The following is a 13,455-nucleotide window of genomic DNA, read 5'->3' on the forward strand; positions in this document are numbered from 1 at the left end:
AATTATCGATTTAATTCAGATTTCTGTAGCTTTCTATTGGTCAGAATCTCCTATGAATTAAATAATCATGAATATTATCTTTTTATGCCCTAAACCGCTCTTACCCTCTATCTTTCCTTCGAGTACCAGTTGCTGAAAAGTGTATCGTTTTCCCTGTAATATGCGTCCCGTATTAAAACGTATGTGCCCCGTATTTGCGTAATAAAAAAATTCCCTATTCTTAAAGCCTGCCATTCTTAACACTTCCTCATTTCTGACTCTCTCCGACCATGATAGTTTAAGCATTCGGCGCAGACCTCAGTTGAAACACTTGAAGTTTTTTAACGGAGTTGGGCTTTAACGTTCATGCTTTCACTTCGTACAAGAGAACGGGCCAAACGGCCAATCGATGAACAAGTTCTAATTAATAATGGGAAATAAGCCACAATATTATTAAAAAATGATTTTTATTAACGTTTCGACGCCCAAATCGGGTGCCGTTGTCAAAATACAAAATACTACTAACAGAAACAAAAATGTTGTTGCTTAGTAAAAAAATTCTTCTAATAATTTATTTAATTTGACTCATTTATATCGGCAATTCAGATACATATTGATACATTTTAAAGTAGAAGACTTTAAAATGATATTGCCAATATTTATGAGTTGCGTTCCTGGGACGACTTTACTGAAAGATAGTTCATTCGATTACATGAAATCAACCCCAACTCAAGAATATCCGTCACAAAAAAATCATAGCATGTGATCTGTCTTTAAAAAGACAACCACATTCAACGGTGACATTAAAATTCTCGCGTTAGAGATCTCATAGTAAATCACGAGGGAAAACCAGGAAAAAAACCTCGTGATACTATCCCGACATCGTAGTATTAGTATTAGTACATATTTAATATTTTAGTATTACTTATATATCCATGTATTATTGACATTATTTATAATTTAAACAAAATTATAGTAAAGTCAGAATTTGGTATTAATTTTGAGAGTAAATTAAATATAAGACCAAATACTTACGATGTCGGGATAGTATCACGAGGTTTTTTTTCCTGGTTTTCCCTCGTGATTTACTATGAGATCTCTAACGCGAGAATTTTAATGTCACCGTTGCATGTGGTTGTCTTTTTAAAGACAGATCACATGCTATGATTCTTTTGTGACGGATATTCTTGAGTTGGGGTTGATTTCATGTAATCGAATGAACTATCTTTCAGTAAAGTCGTCCCAGGAACGCAACTCATAAATATTGGCAATATCATTTTAAAGTCTTCTACTTTAAAATGTATCAATATGTATCTGAATTGTCGATATAAATGAGTCAAATTAAATAAATTATTAGAAGAATTTTTTTACTAAGCAACAACATTTTTGTTTCTGTTAGTATTATTTTGTATTTTGACAACGGCACCCGATTTGGGCGTCGAAACGTTAATAAAAATCATTTTTTAATAATATTGTGGCTTATTTCCCATTATCAATAGTTAAAACTTATTTTCAAAAAAAAAAAAATTTGTTTGTCTATGCTTCTGCATTTCAAAATATGCCCTAATATGTTAATTCATATTTATTATTTCGAAAGCTCTCGCATTTTTCTCTATACTTCTTTGGTCCACAAATGTGCGCTAATAAATTGTTTTTGCTTAATTTTGGTCTACATTAGACGTAGTACCATATCATGTTAGTCTATGTTTGAATTTATAGATAAAATCTACTCATTTCCATGACATTTTGTTGTGAAAAGTCCTTTATCTGTTATTGATTTAAAGACAATACAGATTTTTTTTGGAATTTAAGAATTATTTCTTTATTTAAATAATTCGTATATTTAAACAAGAATAAAAAACCGCTAAACGACGTAAAAAATGAGTGGCGCATACAATATTCCAGCTACAAAAGATCTGATATGAATATTACGTGGCGCAAAAATGTATTTTCATATTGATGCAAAACAAAATTCTAGTTTTATTTTAAAAGATTTTTCCATAATATTTGCTAAATTTGAAGTAAAACGCCCTACAAAAGAGTAACTTTGATACAGTTTGAATTTTGAAACTCTTTTGTGGCACGTTTACTTCAAAAGCAAATATTATGGAAAAATCTTTTAAAATAAAACTAGAATTTTGTTTTGCATCAATTAGAAAATACATTTTCGCGCCAAGTAATACTCATATCAGATCTTCTGTAGCTGGAATATTGTATGCGCCACTCATTTTTTCGGCGTTTAGCGGTTTTTTATTCTTGTATCAGGAGTTTTTCAAAGATATTTATACATTAAATGTATGAAGTTGAATGCAATGTTTCTCGATTACACGTTAAGCTTTATAAATGGTCGCCTTTGTCGCATTACCTCCCAAATAACTAGTGTCCATCGAATGTACACTAGATTTTTTTCTATTCGAAATATATTGAAAAAAAAATTGGGATGGCCGGTAAATAAACTCGGATTGCTCGTTGCCAGATCAAATTTAGCGTCGTAACCACTACCACTACATAAACCATTTCGGGAATAATCTTTAATTGGATTATACTTTGTAGCTTAATAACTTCTAAACGGCTTAACCGATTTTGATCAATAAACATGAGTTTGAAACATATTGACAGGTAGTATCTGATTAATCTAACGTCAAGTATGATAACTGAAGCTATTACAGGAATAATTGAGCTTGAAAAACCGTTTTTTCCATACGAAATAGATTTGATCATATTTATGAAGCCTATAACTTAAAAATTTGAATTTTCCCAGATATGAGGTATACACCGTTAGATTCCTCTAGAGTCCTTCTACAAACGCTCAGTTATTGGTGCAATTAGTCGGTTGAAATTTTTAGTAATTGTCGAAAAATGAAAATTTTCAAAGTTTAGTTTTTCAGTTTTTTGGCTATACTGAGCCGTGTGTATGTCTGATTCTGACAACTTAGACAACATTTGAAAGCTTAACTCAACACTATTAATTTGATGTATTTGCGGTTCTCCTTTCTCTTCTTGAACCGAAGATATATACCCCCCAAAAATATGCCGTTTTGTACAACTTACCAAGTCCTATATCTGGCTTATGGGTGGTCAAAAGTCACAAATTACACCGGTTCTGAATCGGCCCTCACCCCCTCTTTAAACACAGAAAAAAACTTCAAATCGGTGTAACTTTTCCACACACATACATACATACACATATCCACAAACATTTTCCCCTTTTAAATAAAAATTGAGTCATATTTCTGAGCTCGATAACTTTTGAATGGTATAACAGATTTTTAAAATTAGACATGCGATAGAAAGGTAATGATCAGTACTAACAGAAGCCGTAAAGATTGGACTTAAATTTTAGAAATTTTTGGGAGTTTTGGGGAAGAGAACGAAAAACAGACCCTAAATAGGAAGGGCCGTAAAATCCACAGCCTTGGACCAAAATGGATGGTTGACATATGGATGGGTGAACTTATGTGTCTTTTCCTGGACTTTAAGATGGGTGTTGGCCCAATTTTCAATTCAGTCAGATTTAGAAAATCGAAAATTTCGTGTAGATATAGTGCCGCGCGTAGGGGGTTGTGCGCTAATGGTGAGAACTGCCGTTCTCTGGTAATACGCAGGCGAAGGGTTATTTTTGTGTAAATAAATATTTATAAAGGAGTACATACGTTATCTAGTTTGCATTACTTTTTTATTGTTAAAATAAAAGGTTAACATAATTGTTGAATTTTTTTTGGATTTATACAATGTTTTTCAAAATAATACTTTTATATATCTAAGACCGGTAGCACAGAGAAATGGGGAAGTGAAGATACACTTAGTGGATTTTGAACCAGGAATTGATGATATTTATTTGCGGAAGGGAATGATTTGTTCTCGGAATCAAAATTTTAAACTAAAATAGAAATGATAATTCTATCAGATATTATTGTGAGAAGAAAACAATTAACTTCCGTTTCCTGAAATGTTTGACTCTATCTCGCCAAGAAATTGAGGAGGGTGACTCATAACTGTAACAAAAATGTAATGTGTAACAAAAACACAAGATTTGATTCGAAGAGGATGTTACATTCCAAATCTTAGAGAAAAAATCGAGCACTGCATAGGGAATTGCGTTAAATGTATACTTAGAAGCAAAAAAGAAGTTATGGAATGCGTGAAGAGACATCCAAAGGATTTCGGAAATCCGCTCCGTATAATATCTGACAGAGGTACCGTATTTACGGCGAAGGAATTCGAAGACTATTGCGAACAAAGAAGCATAAAGTCGACGCCGTTCGAAGTACTGTTCGGAACGAAGATGAAGAACAAAGAAGATCTGAGGATGAAGGAGATCATAGAAAAATTTGATGAAGATAGAGAGATGCTGAGAAACGAGAGTCGACGTCAGTTAGTCAAAATTCAAGAGGAAAATAGACGCAGATATGATCTACGAAGAAAAAGGCCGAGGATGTATAAAAAGGGGGACTTAGTGGCAATCAAGAGAACACAGTTTGGTGGAGGACTCAAACTGCTGAAGAAATATTTTGGACAGTACGTGGTAATACAAGTGAATCCAAATGACAGGTACGAGGTAAAGAAATCTGGATACCATGATGGACCTCAGAGCACTTCAACGTGTGCAGAGTACATGAAGCCGTGGATAGATAACTACATGGAATCCGAGTCGGATTCCGAACAGGATGGCCGAATATAGGATTGTAAATAGTTTACCTTATATTTTAAATTCCCCTGTATATCATTTTTCTTAATTATTAGTACGAGAACGGGATAAGGGTCTCACATATGGACGTTGGCCCAGATGTGCAGAACGAATTGGGGATTACGGCGACGGTAGCGGACTACTTTTAACTTTTCACTTTTAACTTTATAGACGACAGACTCAGTAAAACACAGGTTAAAACAAAATAAATCTATTCAATCTAATTGTTTACAAAATAAATAAAAATAATATATCTCATTCCTATTCGTCGCAGCGAAGTCCCCCTCCGGGTAGAAGTCTGTAAAAGAAGAACAAAATTAACAATGTTATTCAAATATATACATTTATCGGGGGCTCGCTCACTACGCTTGCCTCCGTTTACTTATGAGCCGCAAATCACTTCACTACGGTGCACCTTGCGGCTCAGGTCGGCATGCCTAGCTCACCTCGCTTGGCTGATATTTGGAGCCCAGAACTGTCGTTTCAGGACCGTCGGATCTCTGCTTGCCGCTCTCTTAAATATCCTTCTGCCGGTGTTGGTTCGGAGAGGTGGAACTGAGTGGGGTATTCTGCGCGATTTGAGAGAATCGCACGGTTCCAAGTGTCAATGCTTGTTCGGCGTATCAGCTTATCATTACATCCTCGCCCTAATGAATTGTATCACCCAAATATCATTCCCAAGGGGTGTGCAAGTGTCTCATGCTGGGCTAAACACTATTGCTTGCTTGCTTGCTTGCACTAGTAGAATTACTATCAAGACCGTGGAGAATCTCCTCGAACCATTTCTCCAAGCATGTTGAGTTCATATCTTCATGATAGTCCGCTGTTTTCTTCGATATAAACACAATGCGTCATTTTGCAGAAAACCGTTATCCCTGACAATTGTTGTTCTTTTCTAGAGTTTATATTAGTATGTTTTTTTTTTAAATTTGTGTGTCCTTTTTAGTTCATAAAACAGAATGATATGAATAGGTACGAGCCCTAACAACTATATGTTGGAACAAGCAGTTATTTGGCGAATAAAATGCCAATTTACCGAAATTCTTTTATTTACATTTTTTTTAAATGTAAATATGAAATTAACAGCATTTTTTATGATGTATGGAATTATTTCTACGGTTTAATTATATATTTTATGTTGAATACTGTTCAATTAATTGTTTAATAATCGAAAACTGCTGACAACTAAATATTGGAACATTTTAAAATTTCCTGGCGTTTTAGCGTGCCTGGCGAGAAACGAGTGAAGTTTTATAAGCTTGACGGAAAGAAGGCTTTGAAATCAAACATACGAGTAGCTAGTTTGTTGTCAACAATAATTATTATAACGCGTCATTTGAGTTTGAATAAATTAACAACTGTCAGTTATTATCGGTAAAATACAATAATGGCACGCGGAAAACCTACTGATCCAAAAGTGCGAGAAATCATTATTAATCAGTACCACAAGGGTAAAACAATGCGTGAAATTTCCAGTGAATTAACGGTAGCAACATCTACAGTGTTTAATATAATTAAGAAATATGGTGAAACTGCCAGTATTGATGTTCGCGGCAAAAGCTCAGGCCGTCCAAAAGCTGTTTCTCAAAGGATTGTCAGACATTTAATCAGAATATGTAAGTCGGGAAGAAGAAATACACTACGAGAAGTAACTGCTAGGTGGAATAGAGAAACTGGGATGAATGTCTCCAGAGAATGTTGTCGCAAATATATCCACAAAAGCGGTCTTAGTTTTTATAAGGTATGTGTGATAGGTTTTTATTTGCGATATAAATTTTCTATTTTTTTCTTTATTTGAATAGGCCAAAGAAAAACCATTGTTGACGGAAGCTCAGAAAAGGAATCGTTATATTTGGGCTAAATCTAAACTTTCGTGGACCAAACTTGACTGGGACAAAGTTATCTATAGCGACGAAAGCAAATTTGATGTCTGTGTGGGAGATTACCGAAAGCGTGTGATTAGGGAAAAGACAGAAGCATTCCATAAAGATTGTCTCAAAAGGACTGTAAAGTTTCCACAGGGTATCATGATGTGGGGTTGTATGTCGGCCAAAGGGGTGGGAACTTTACATTTTATTGAAGGCATAGTAAACGCAGCCAAATATCAAGATATCCTTGAACATTCGTTTTTACCAAGTGCGGCAAGGTTATATCCATCCGGAGATTTTATCTTTCAACAGGACGGAGCCTCATGCCATACGGCTAAATCTACCAAAAAATGGATGGGAGAACATGACATTAAAGTTTTGTCACATCCTTCTAGTAGCCCGGATCTTAATCCAATAGAGACACTTTGGCACAAAATGAAACAACGCCTAAGAAATAACCCTCAGCGTACTTTGCCACAACTACGTACTAAATTGCAAGAAATATAGGATAGTTTCACTCCTGAGTTCTGTGAAGGCCTAGTTGATACAATGCCTAATAGAGTTCAGGCTGTTATTCAAGCTAAGGGCGACGTTACGCCTTATTAATTTTTATTTTAATTAGTTAAAAACCGCTTGTTCCAATATTTAGTTGTCAGCGTTTTTTGATTATCTAACAATTAGTTAAATAGTAACCAACATGAAATATACAATTAAATTGTAAAAATAATTCTACACGCAAAAAAAAGTTGTTAATTGAATATCTACAATTATTAAAAAAATTAAATAAAATAATTTCGGTAAATTGGCATTTTATTTGTAAAATAACTGCTTGTTCCAACATATAGTTGTTAGGGCTCGTAAGCAACTGATTTTTCTACTTAAATTTTATATAATTTTATACGAGGTGTGTCAAATAATGTGAATTTAGAAAGAATTTAGAAAGAATTCTTTCTAAATTCATATTATTTGACACACCTCGTATAAAGTTAACAAACTTGGATAACTGATGGCTGCATCTTGAGGTTTAGACCATGCACAAATTTTTATGAAGAATAACTTTTTTTCCTAAAATTATTAATAAAAGAGTTATTACATGTCTAATAAATGAAAATGATGTTCGGAATCGGTAATTTAGGAAAATTTCAGAAATTTTTTTTTTCAAGTAGAAGGCTGTTATTGCATATTTGAATATGGTTTTTAATTACAAATAACTTTTGATAATAAAATTTTTTTATTTTTTGAAATATAAAGGTAGTTTGCTCTTGAGCGAAATTCATAATTTTTGACATACTTCGTATACTGTTGATAACATTTGATATCTGATGATTGCATCTTAGGTTTTAGACTATGCAGAGCACTTTATAAAGAATAACTTTTTTTCGTAAAATTGATATTAAAAAAGTTTCCAAGGTTCAATTGTTACAAGTTACGCAGACACCCTGTCAAAACTTGACCGATTTAGTAATTATTCAATATTGATAACTATCGATTAAAAATCGAAAGCGGCCATCATGCAAAAGTCATCTGCCATCACTGTCATAAAATTTGTATTACGTCTAAAATTTAAAAAATTCTTAAATTTTAAATTGTAAGTAGGTAAGTGTTAACCAATATAAAATTGTTGGCGATAAAATTTTGTATGCACCACGTCAGTAAAGACTCTTTATCGGACTCGTCTGTTATTCGCCTCGCTCGTTAGGCTCGCTCGGCTCATAATATCAGACTCGTTCGATAAAGAGTAACTTTACTGACTTGGTGCATAAATAACTATTTTTTGTAGTGCATAAATAACAGTCGTAGTAGAGGAAGACCACAAAACAGGATGGCTAGACGACATCAAAGCAATAATGTGAAAAAACTGGCACCAAATAGCACAACAGAGAGAAGAATGTAGAACTCATGGGGAGCCCTTGGTCCAAGAGTGGATGAAATCAGGCTGAAGAAGAGAAGAAGAAGATTTTACACTCGTATGCTTGCTATTACCTCGTATTGAAGACCTTTGGGAAGATAGAGATGCATGGAGATTGGGCATCGGAAGACGTCGGAGGACGTTTTAAACCGATTATATATATATATATATATATATATATATATATATATATATATATATATATATATATATATATATATATATATATATATATATATATATATATATATGTATATATATAATTATATTTATATATATATATATATATATATATATATATATATGCTTGCTATTATGATGCTTGTATTCTAGAAGTCGCCGCTACGCAACTTATGTCGTATAATTCTTATTCGCATCATAATGACTATCATTAAAAAATGCTCGTCATATAATATGCCATTAAACACGTTTACCTGATTAATATTGTATATACAACATTAACTAGTCCTCAAATATATTTACTACCTAATACGATTTGAAAAGTAAATGAATAATTATTTGATTTTTTTGGAAGTTTCAAGACATCATACAAAATATTTCTGTAAATGCATCAAGGGGTAAGTACTATACTACTCGTATATTATACTATGTATAATTATATTGAGTACGAAATGTAATGACTACTTTGTTATCTAGGTATAGTGCTTTTACTACTTTTATATTTGTTTGTTATATATGTATTGTGCTTTTACTACTTTTTAAAAATTTATCAAGTCGTATGTCTTCTTAAGATTGATAATTTCTAGACTGATCTCCTGCTGCAAGCCCTAGTTGGGCTTCTTCAATATTTTAGTTTATATCGGTTTCCAATTTTAGAATTTTTCTTGTTAGACTTTTTCTTGTATTTCTACAAATAAATATACATTCTTTCTTTTTCTTTACTTGCTATCTCCGCGACAGAGGTTGTCAATCATCATGGCTATTCTGATCTTAGATGCGGCTGCCCTGAATAGTTCGATTGAAGTGCATCTCTAATATTCTCTCAAGTTAAGCAGCCATGAGATTCTTCTCCTTCCTATACCTCTCCTTTACTTAATTTTCTCTTCCTCTACTTCTTCTTCCTCTTTGTAAGCTATTCTGCTTGTTCCTTGGCGGATTGATACCTCTACGGAAGGTGTCACTCCATTTTTTGCGCGGTCAGCAGATAGACTTCATTTACCGATTGGTGATTTATCTCTTGCTATTTTAACCACACGGGTTCCCCCCATTCTGTTTATGTGGTTATTCCCTTCTTTTTTATATTTAGTGTCCAGTCGTTTATACATTGTACGTTACATTTTCTTCTGATATCTTCACTCCTCTTTCGATCTCTCAGCTTATTTCCAGTAATTCTTCTCAGTAATCTATACCGTTTTCATTAGTCTTTCTGTTGTCGCTGTGCGGGTCTTGTTTCTGATGCATACGTTATTATTGGTCTTACACTGGCTTTATAAATTCTTGACTTCATCTCACAGTTAATATGTCGGTTTCGGCATATAGTGCTATTAAGACATCCTGTCAGTATATTTGATTTTTGTACTTGATTTCTCACTTCTTTGTTCAGGTCTCCGTAGCTGGGCTCTTTTGACATCTCTTTACATGGAACGGGGAGACAATTTTTTTAGGAGACAAATAAGGAGAAAAACTTTTTAGTGTTTCCAATTGTTTGTTGATCTCATAGGTGTTTGTCTCTAACTTATTTAGGTATTCAGAACTTTCTGTTGTAGTTTCTTTTTTGCACCATCATGCAATGTATTTCTATTGTAGTATAAAAGTAATTTGGGACTTTCTGTTACCGCATAATGGAGGCTTATCAAATTTCAGACCATTGCTACGAGGTAAAAGCAAAAGGTGGTATGCAGACCTCTGAAAAACTGAAGACTAATGAGACCAATAAAGAAGAGGGTTGTGTTTGGCCGCAGATTTTAGCAATTTCAGCAGGTAAGAAACATCCTATTAACTCATAAGGAGAAGCTTTTTATGATCGAGTTTTATTTCTTTTAGTATTCATTTTCATTATATTGGTCAATTTGCCAATCATATCATCATCATCATCATCATTATCATGTTGCTTCTTCTTCTTTTGGTGCCTACTAGTTTCGAATATTGGCGATCATTCTGGCTACAATTATTTTATTAACTGATGCTTTAAACAGATTAGTTTTTTGTTATGGAGAACCATTTCCTCAGTTTCTTTAACCATGATATCCTTCTTCTCAAAATTCCTCGCTTTCCGAATACTTTGCCTTGAAAGATTACCTTCATTATTGTATCTGTATTTAGTACCGTTTCTCATTACGTGTCCGTGTCCGAGATATTCTAACGTCGCAATTGCAACTCATGACCCCCCTTTTTAGTGATTTTTTTTTTAAATTCCATGTTATTTCTGGATTTTTTAAAGTTAGCTATCAAAGTTAAGAATTGTATTCGACAATTTACAAATGTATCCAGATCAGCATTACTATGTAGCTCATTAATATCCGTGTACTTTTTCTCTCAATTTACTGTACAAATAATTAGCTTTATTGGGACAAAAGACAATACTTTTATTGGAGTTCCTATGCTTTCTTAACTGTATCATATAAATCTTGATACTTATTTTGTTTTGATTTCAATACCATTTCTTTCATTAACTATAAATTCAATGTACTAACACTAACTAAATAAAATAAAATATTTTATTTCTATTCATTCTTGTACAATTGTTTCACACAGTATTCAGTAAATAAATAAACAGTTTAATTTTATTGCTTCCAGACGTTGTTCTGTATAGAAGCATTTGTTTAAATACATAGAATAACGTTTTATTGTTTGTTATTCTATACAAAACTGCTAGCAATATTATTAAGGCTGTGAGTGATAAAAACGAAATAAAAAGTATGCGATAAAAGTATACGTCGAATGTGCACTTATGGCCCCCCTCCCCCCTGTGGTATACCGTCGTAATAATAATAGACTACCCTCCCCCTTATCAACGACGTAGTTTATGGATGTTCCCTTGTTAAATGCGCTCATAGCCTTCTCGATTCTACATTTTACTTCTTGTGAGTGATCCCATTGTTCGTTTACTATTGTTCCAAGATAGGTATACTATTTTACTCGGTCCATTGATGTATTCTTGATAAGCAGTTGAACGTGTCTAATATTATTTTTGCTGATGAGCATAAATATAGTTTTTGATATGTTTACTTGTATCGTGGTGCTACTGATCCTAAAGAGCCTCGACCTTCTCAAGATTTCTCCGCTCTTTGGGACCGTTCAAGTATTACGTAACGCAGGTTGGGGGAGGGGGGGTTAAAAATCTTCAAATCTTCAAAAATTGCGTTACGTAATACGTGAACGCTCTATTAAGGTGAGTTACTTAGGGTGAGGGGTGTCAAAAATCTTCAAAAACCGCGTTACGTAATACTTGAACGCTCCCTTTATCCCTTACTTGTATTTTACAGTTAACACTGATCTTCTTAGCATCTTGTGTTAACCTTTCTATACACCACAGCTTTGGTCTACGCTGTTAAAGACTTTGTTACCTACATCCGGGGTTTTTTGTTTCTTGTGTTTTGATCAAACTTCAACAATCGAAATATTAATATTTTAAAAATGAATAACCATTTTCAATTTCGCTGCAAAACGAAAATACAGCCGAACCATATTCTAGTCCAATCAGACAGTGCTGCAAGCACCCCTACCGGTTTCGAAACTTATTAGTCTCTCATCAGGAGGCACATATGCTGCTCTCCCTGATCCAACCAAAACAAAGCATTCTCGTTGGAACTTTACAGCGCTGAACAGATGGGACGTGAATTGTAAATTGTAGAATTCCCTCATCTTCCTTAGTCTCAGCATGCGTATGGCTTGCAAATTGTAGAAGCCTCGGAGGTGTAACCAGAGAAGGTTCCCATTGTTTTCATTCTGGTGGGATGTAGAATAGCATTATGTTGTTTTATATGCCATTAGAGTGAAAACTTAGTCTTTTTTTTATTAATATTTTATTTTTGATATTTTCAGCCTCTTTGGGCGCCCTAAACGATGGAGCACTATATGCATGGACATCACCTTTCCTAGTGAAACTGGTAAACGACAAAGAACACTATGACATATCTGAGATGGAAGCAAACAATATAACAGTCGTGATGCCCTTGACTATGGTACTCACCGGTTACTTATTTTCACAACTCGTTGATAGAATAGGAAGAAAAAAGACTATGTTCCTGATAGCAGTACCTCAAATATTGTCTCTGCTAACTTGCGCCTTCGCGAGAAGTATCTATGTCTTCTATATCAGCAGGGTGTTCGCTGGTCTTGGTAGTGCAATACTAATGTCAGCATTACCGGCATATATAGGAGAAGTGACGTCACCTCGCGTTAGGGGAGTGTGGGGTAATAGTCTCACTTCCATGTTTTATGTGGGACAGTTCTTCGTGAATGTAGCTGGGAGTTACTGTGATATATTAACAGTTTCTTGTATATTTACTTCTGTTTCAGTTTTGTTTTCTGTAGTTTATTATTTCATGCCAGAATCACCTTTCTTCTTCATTATGAAGGGAGATAATGAGTCTGCTAAGCAATCATTGAGGTATTTGACCCGGAAAACAAACGTTGACGAGGATTTCTCCATGTTAAAAATGGACGTAGACAGACAAATGTCAGAGGCTGGAAATTGGAAGGATTTATTTTGTATTAATAGCAACAGAAGAGCTCTTATCATTGCTATAGCAAAGCGGGTAACGAACCTGTGCCACATGAAAGTTGTGGTAGAGGACCTACACAAGGCAGCAGGACCGACGCAGTGCTTCAACTGCCAAGGGTACCATCACGCCCAGAACTCGTGTCACAAGGACCCGAGATGTGTGAAGTGCGGCGAAGAACACCACTCAAAGCAGTGCCAGAGAGCCAGAGAAGTCAAGGCAACGTGTGCCAACTGCAATGGGAGCCACCCAGCCAACTACAGAGGATGTCCTAGGTGCCCAACCTGGGGGAGGCCTCCACCACAGAGGTCACAACAGCGACCACCA

This window comes from Diabrotica virgifera, chromosome 1 (assembly GCF_917563875.1).
Source record: "Diabrotica virgifera virgifera chromosome 1, PGI_DIABVI_V3a".
NCBI lineage: Eukaryota > Metazoa > Arthropoda > Insecta > Coleoptera > Chrysomelidae > Diabrotica > Diabrotica virgifera.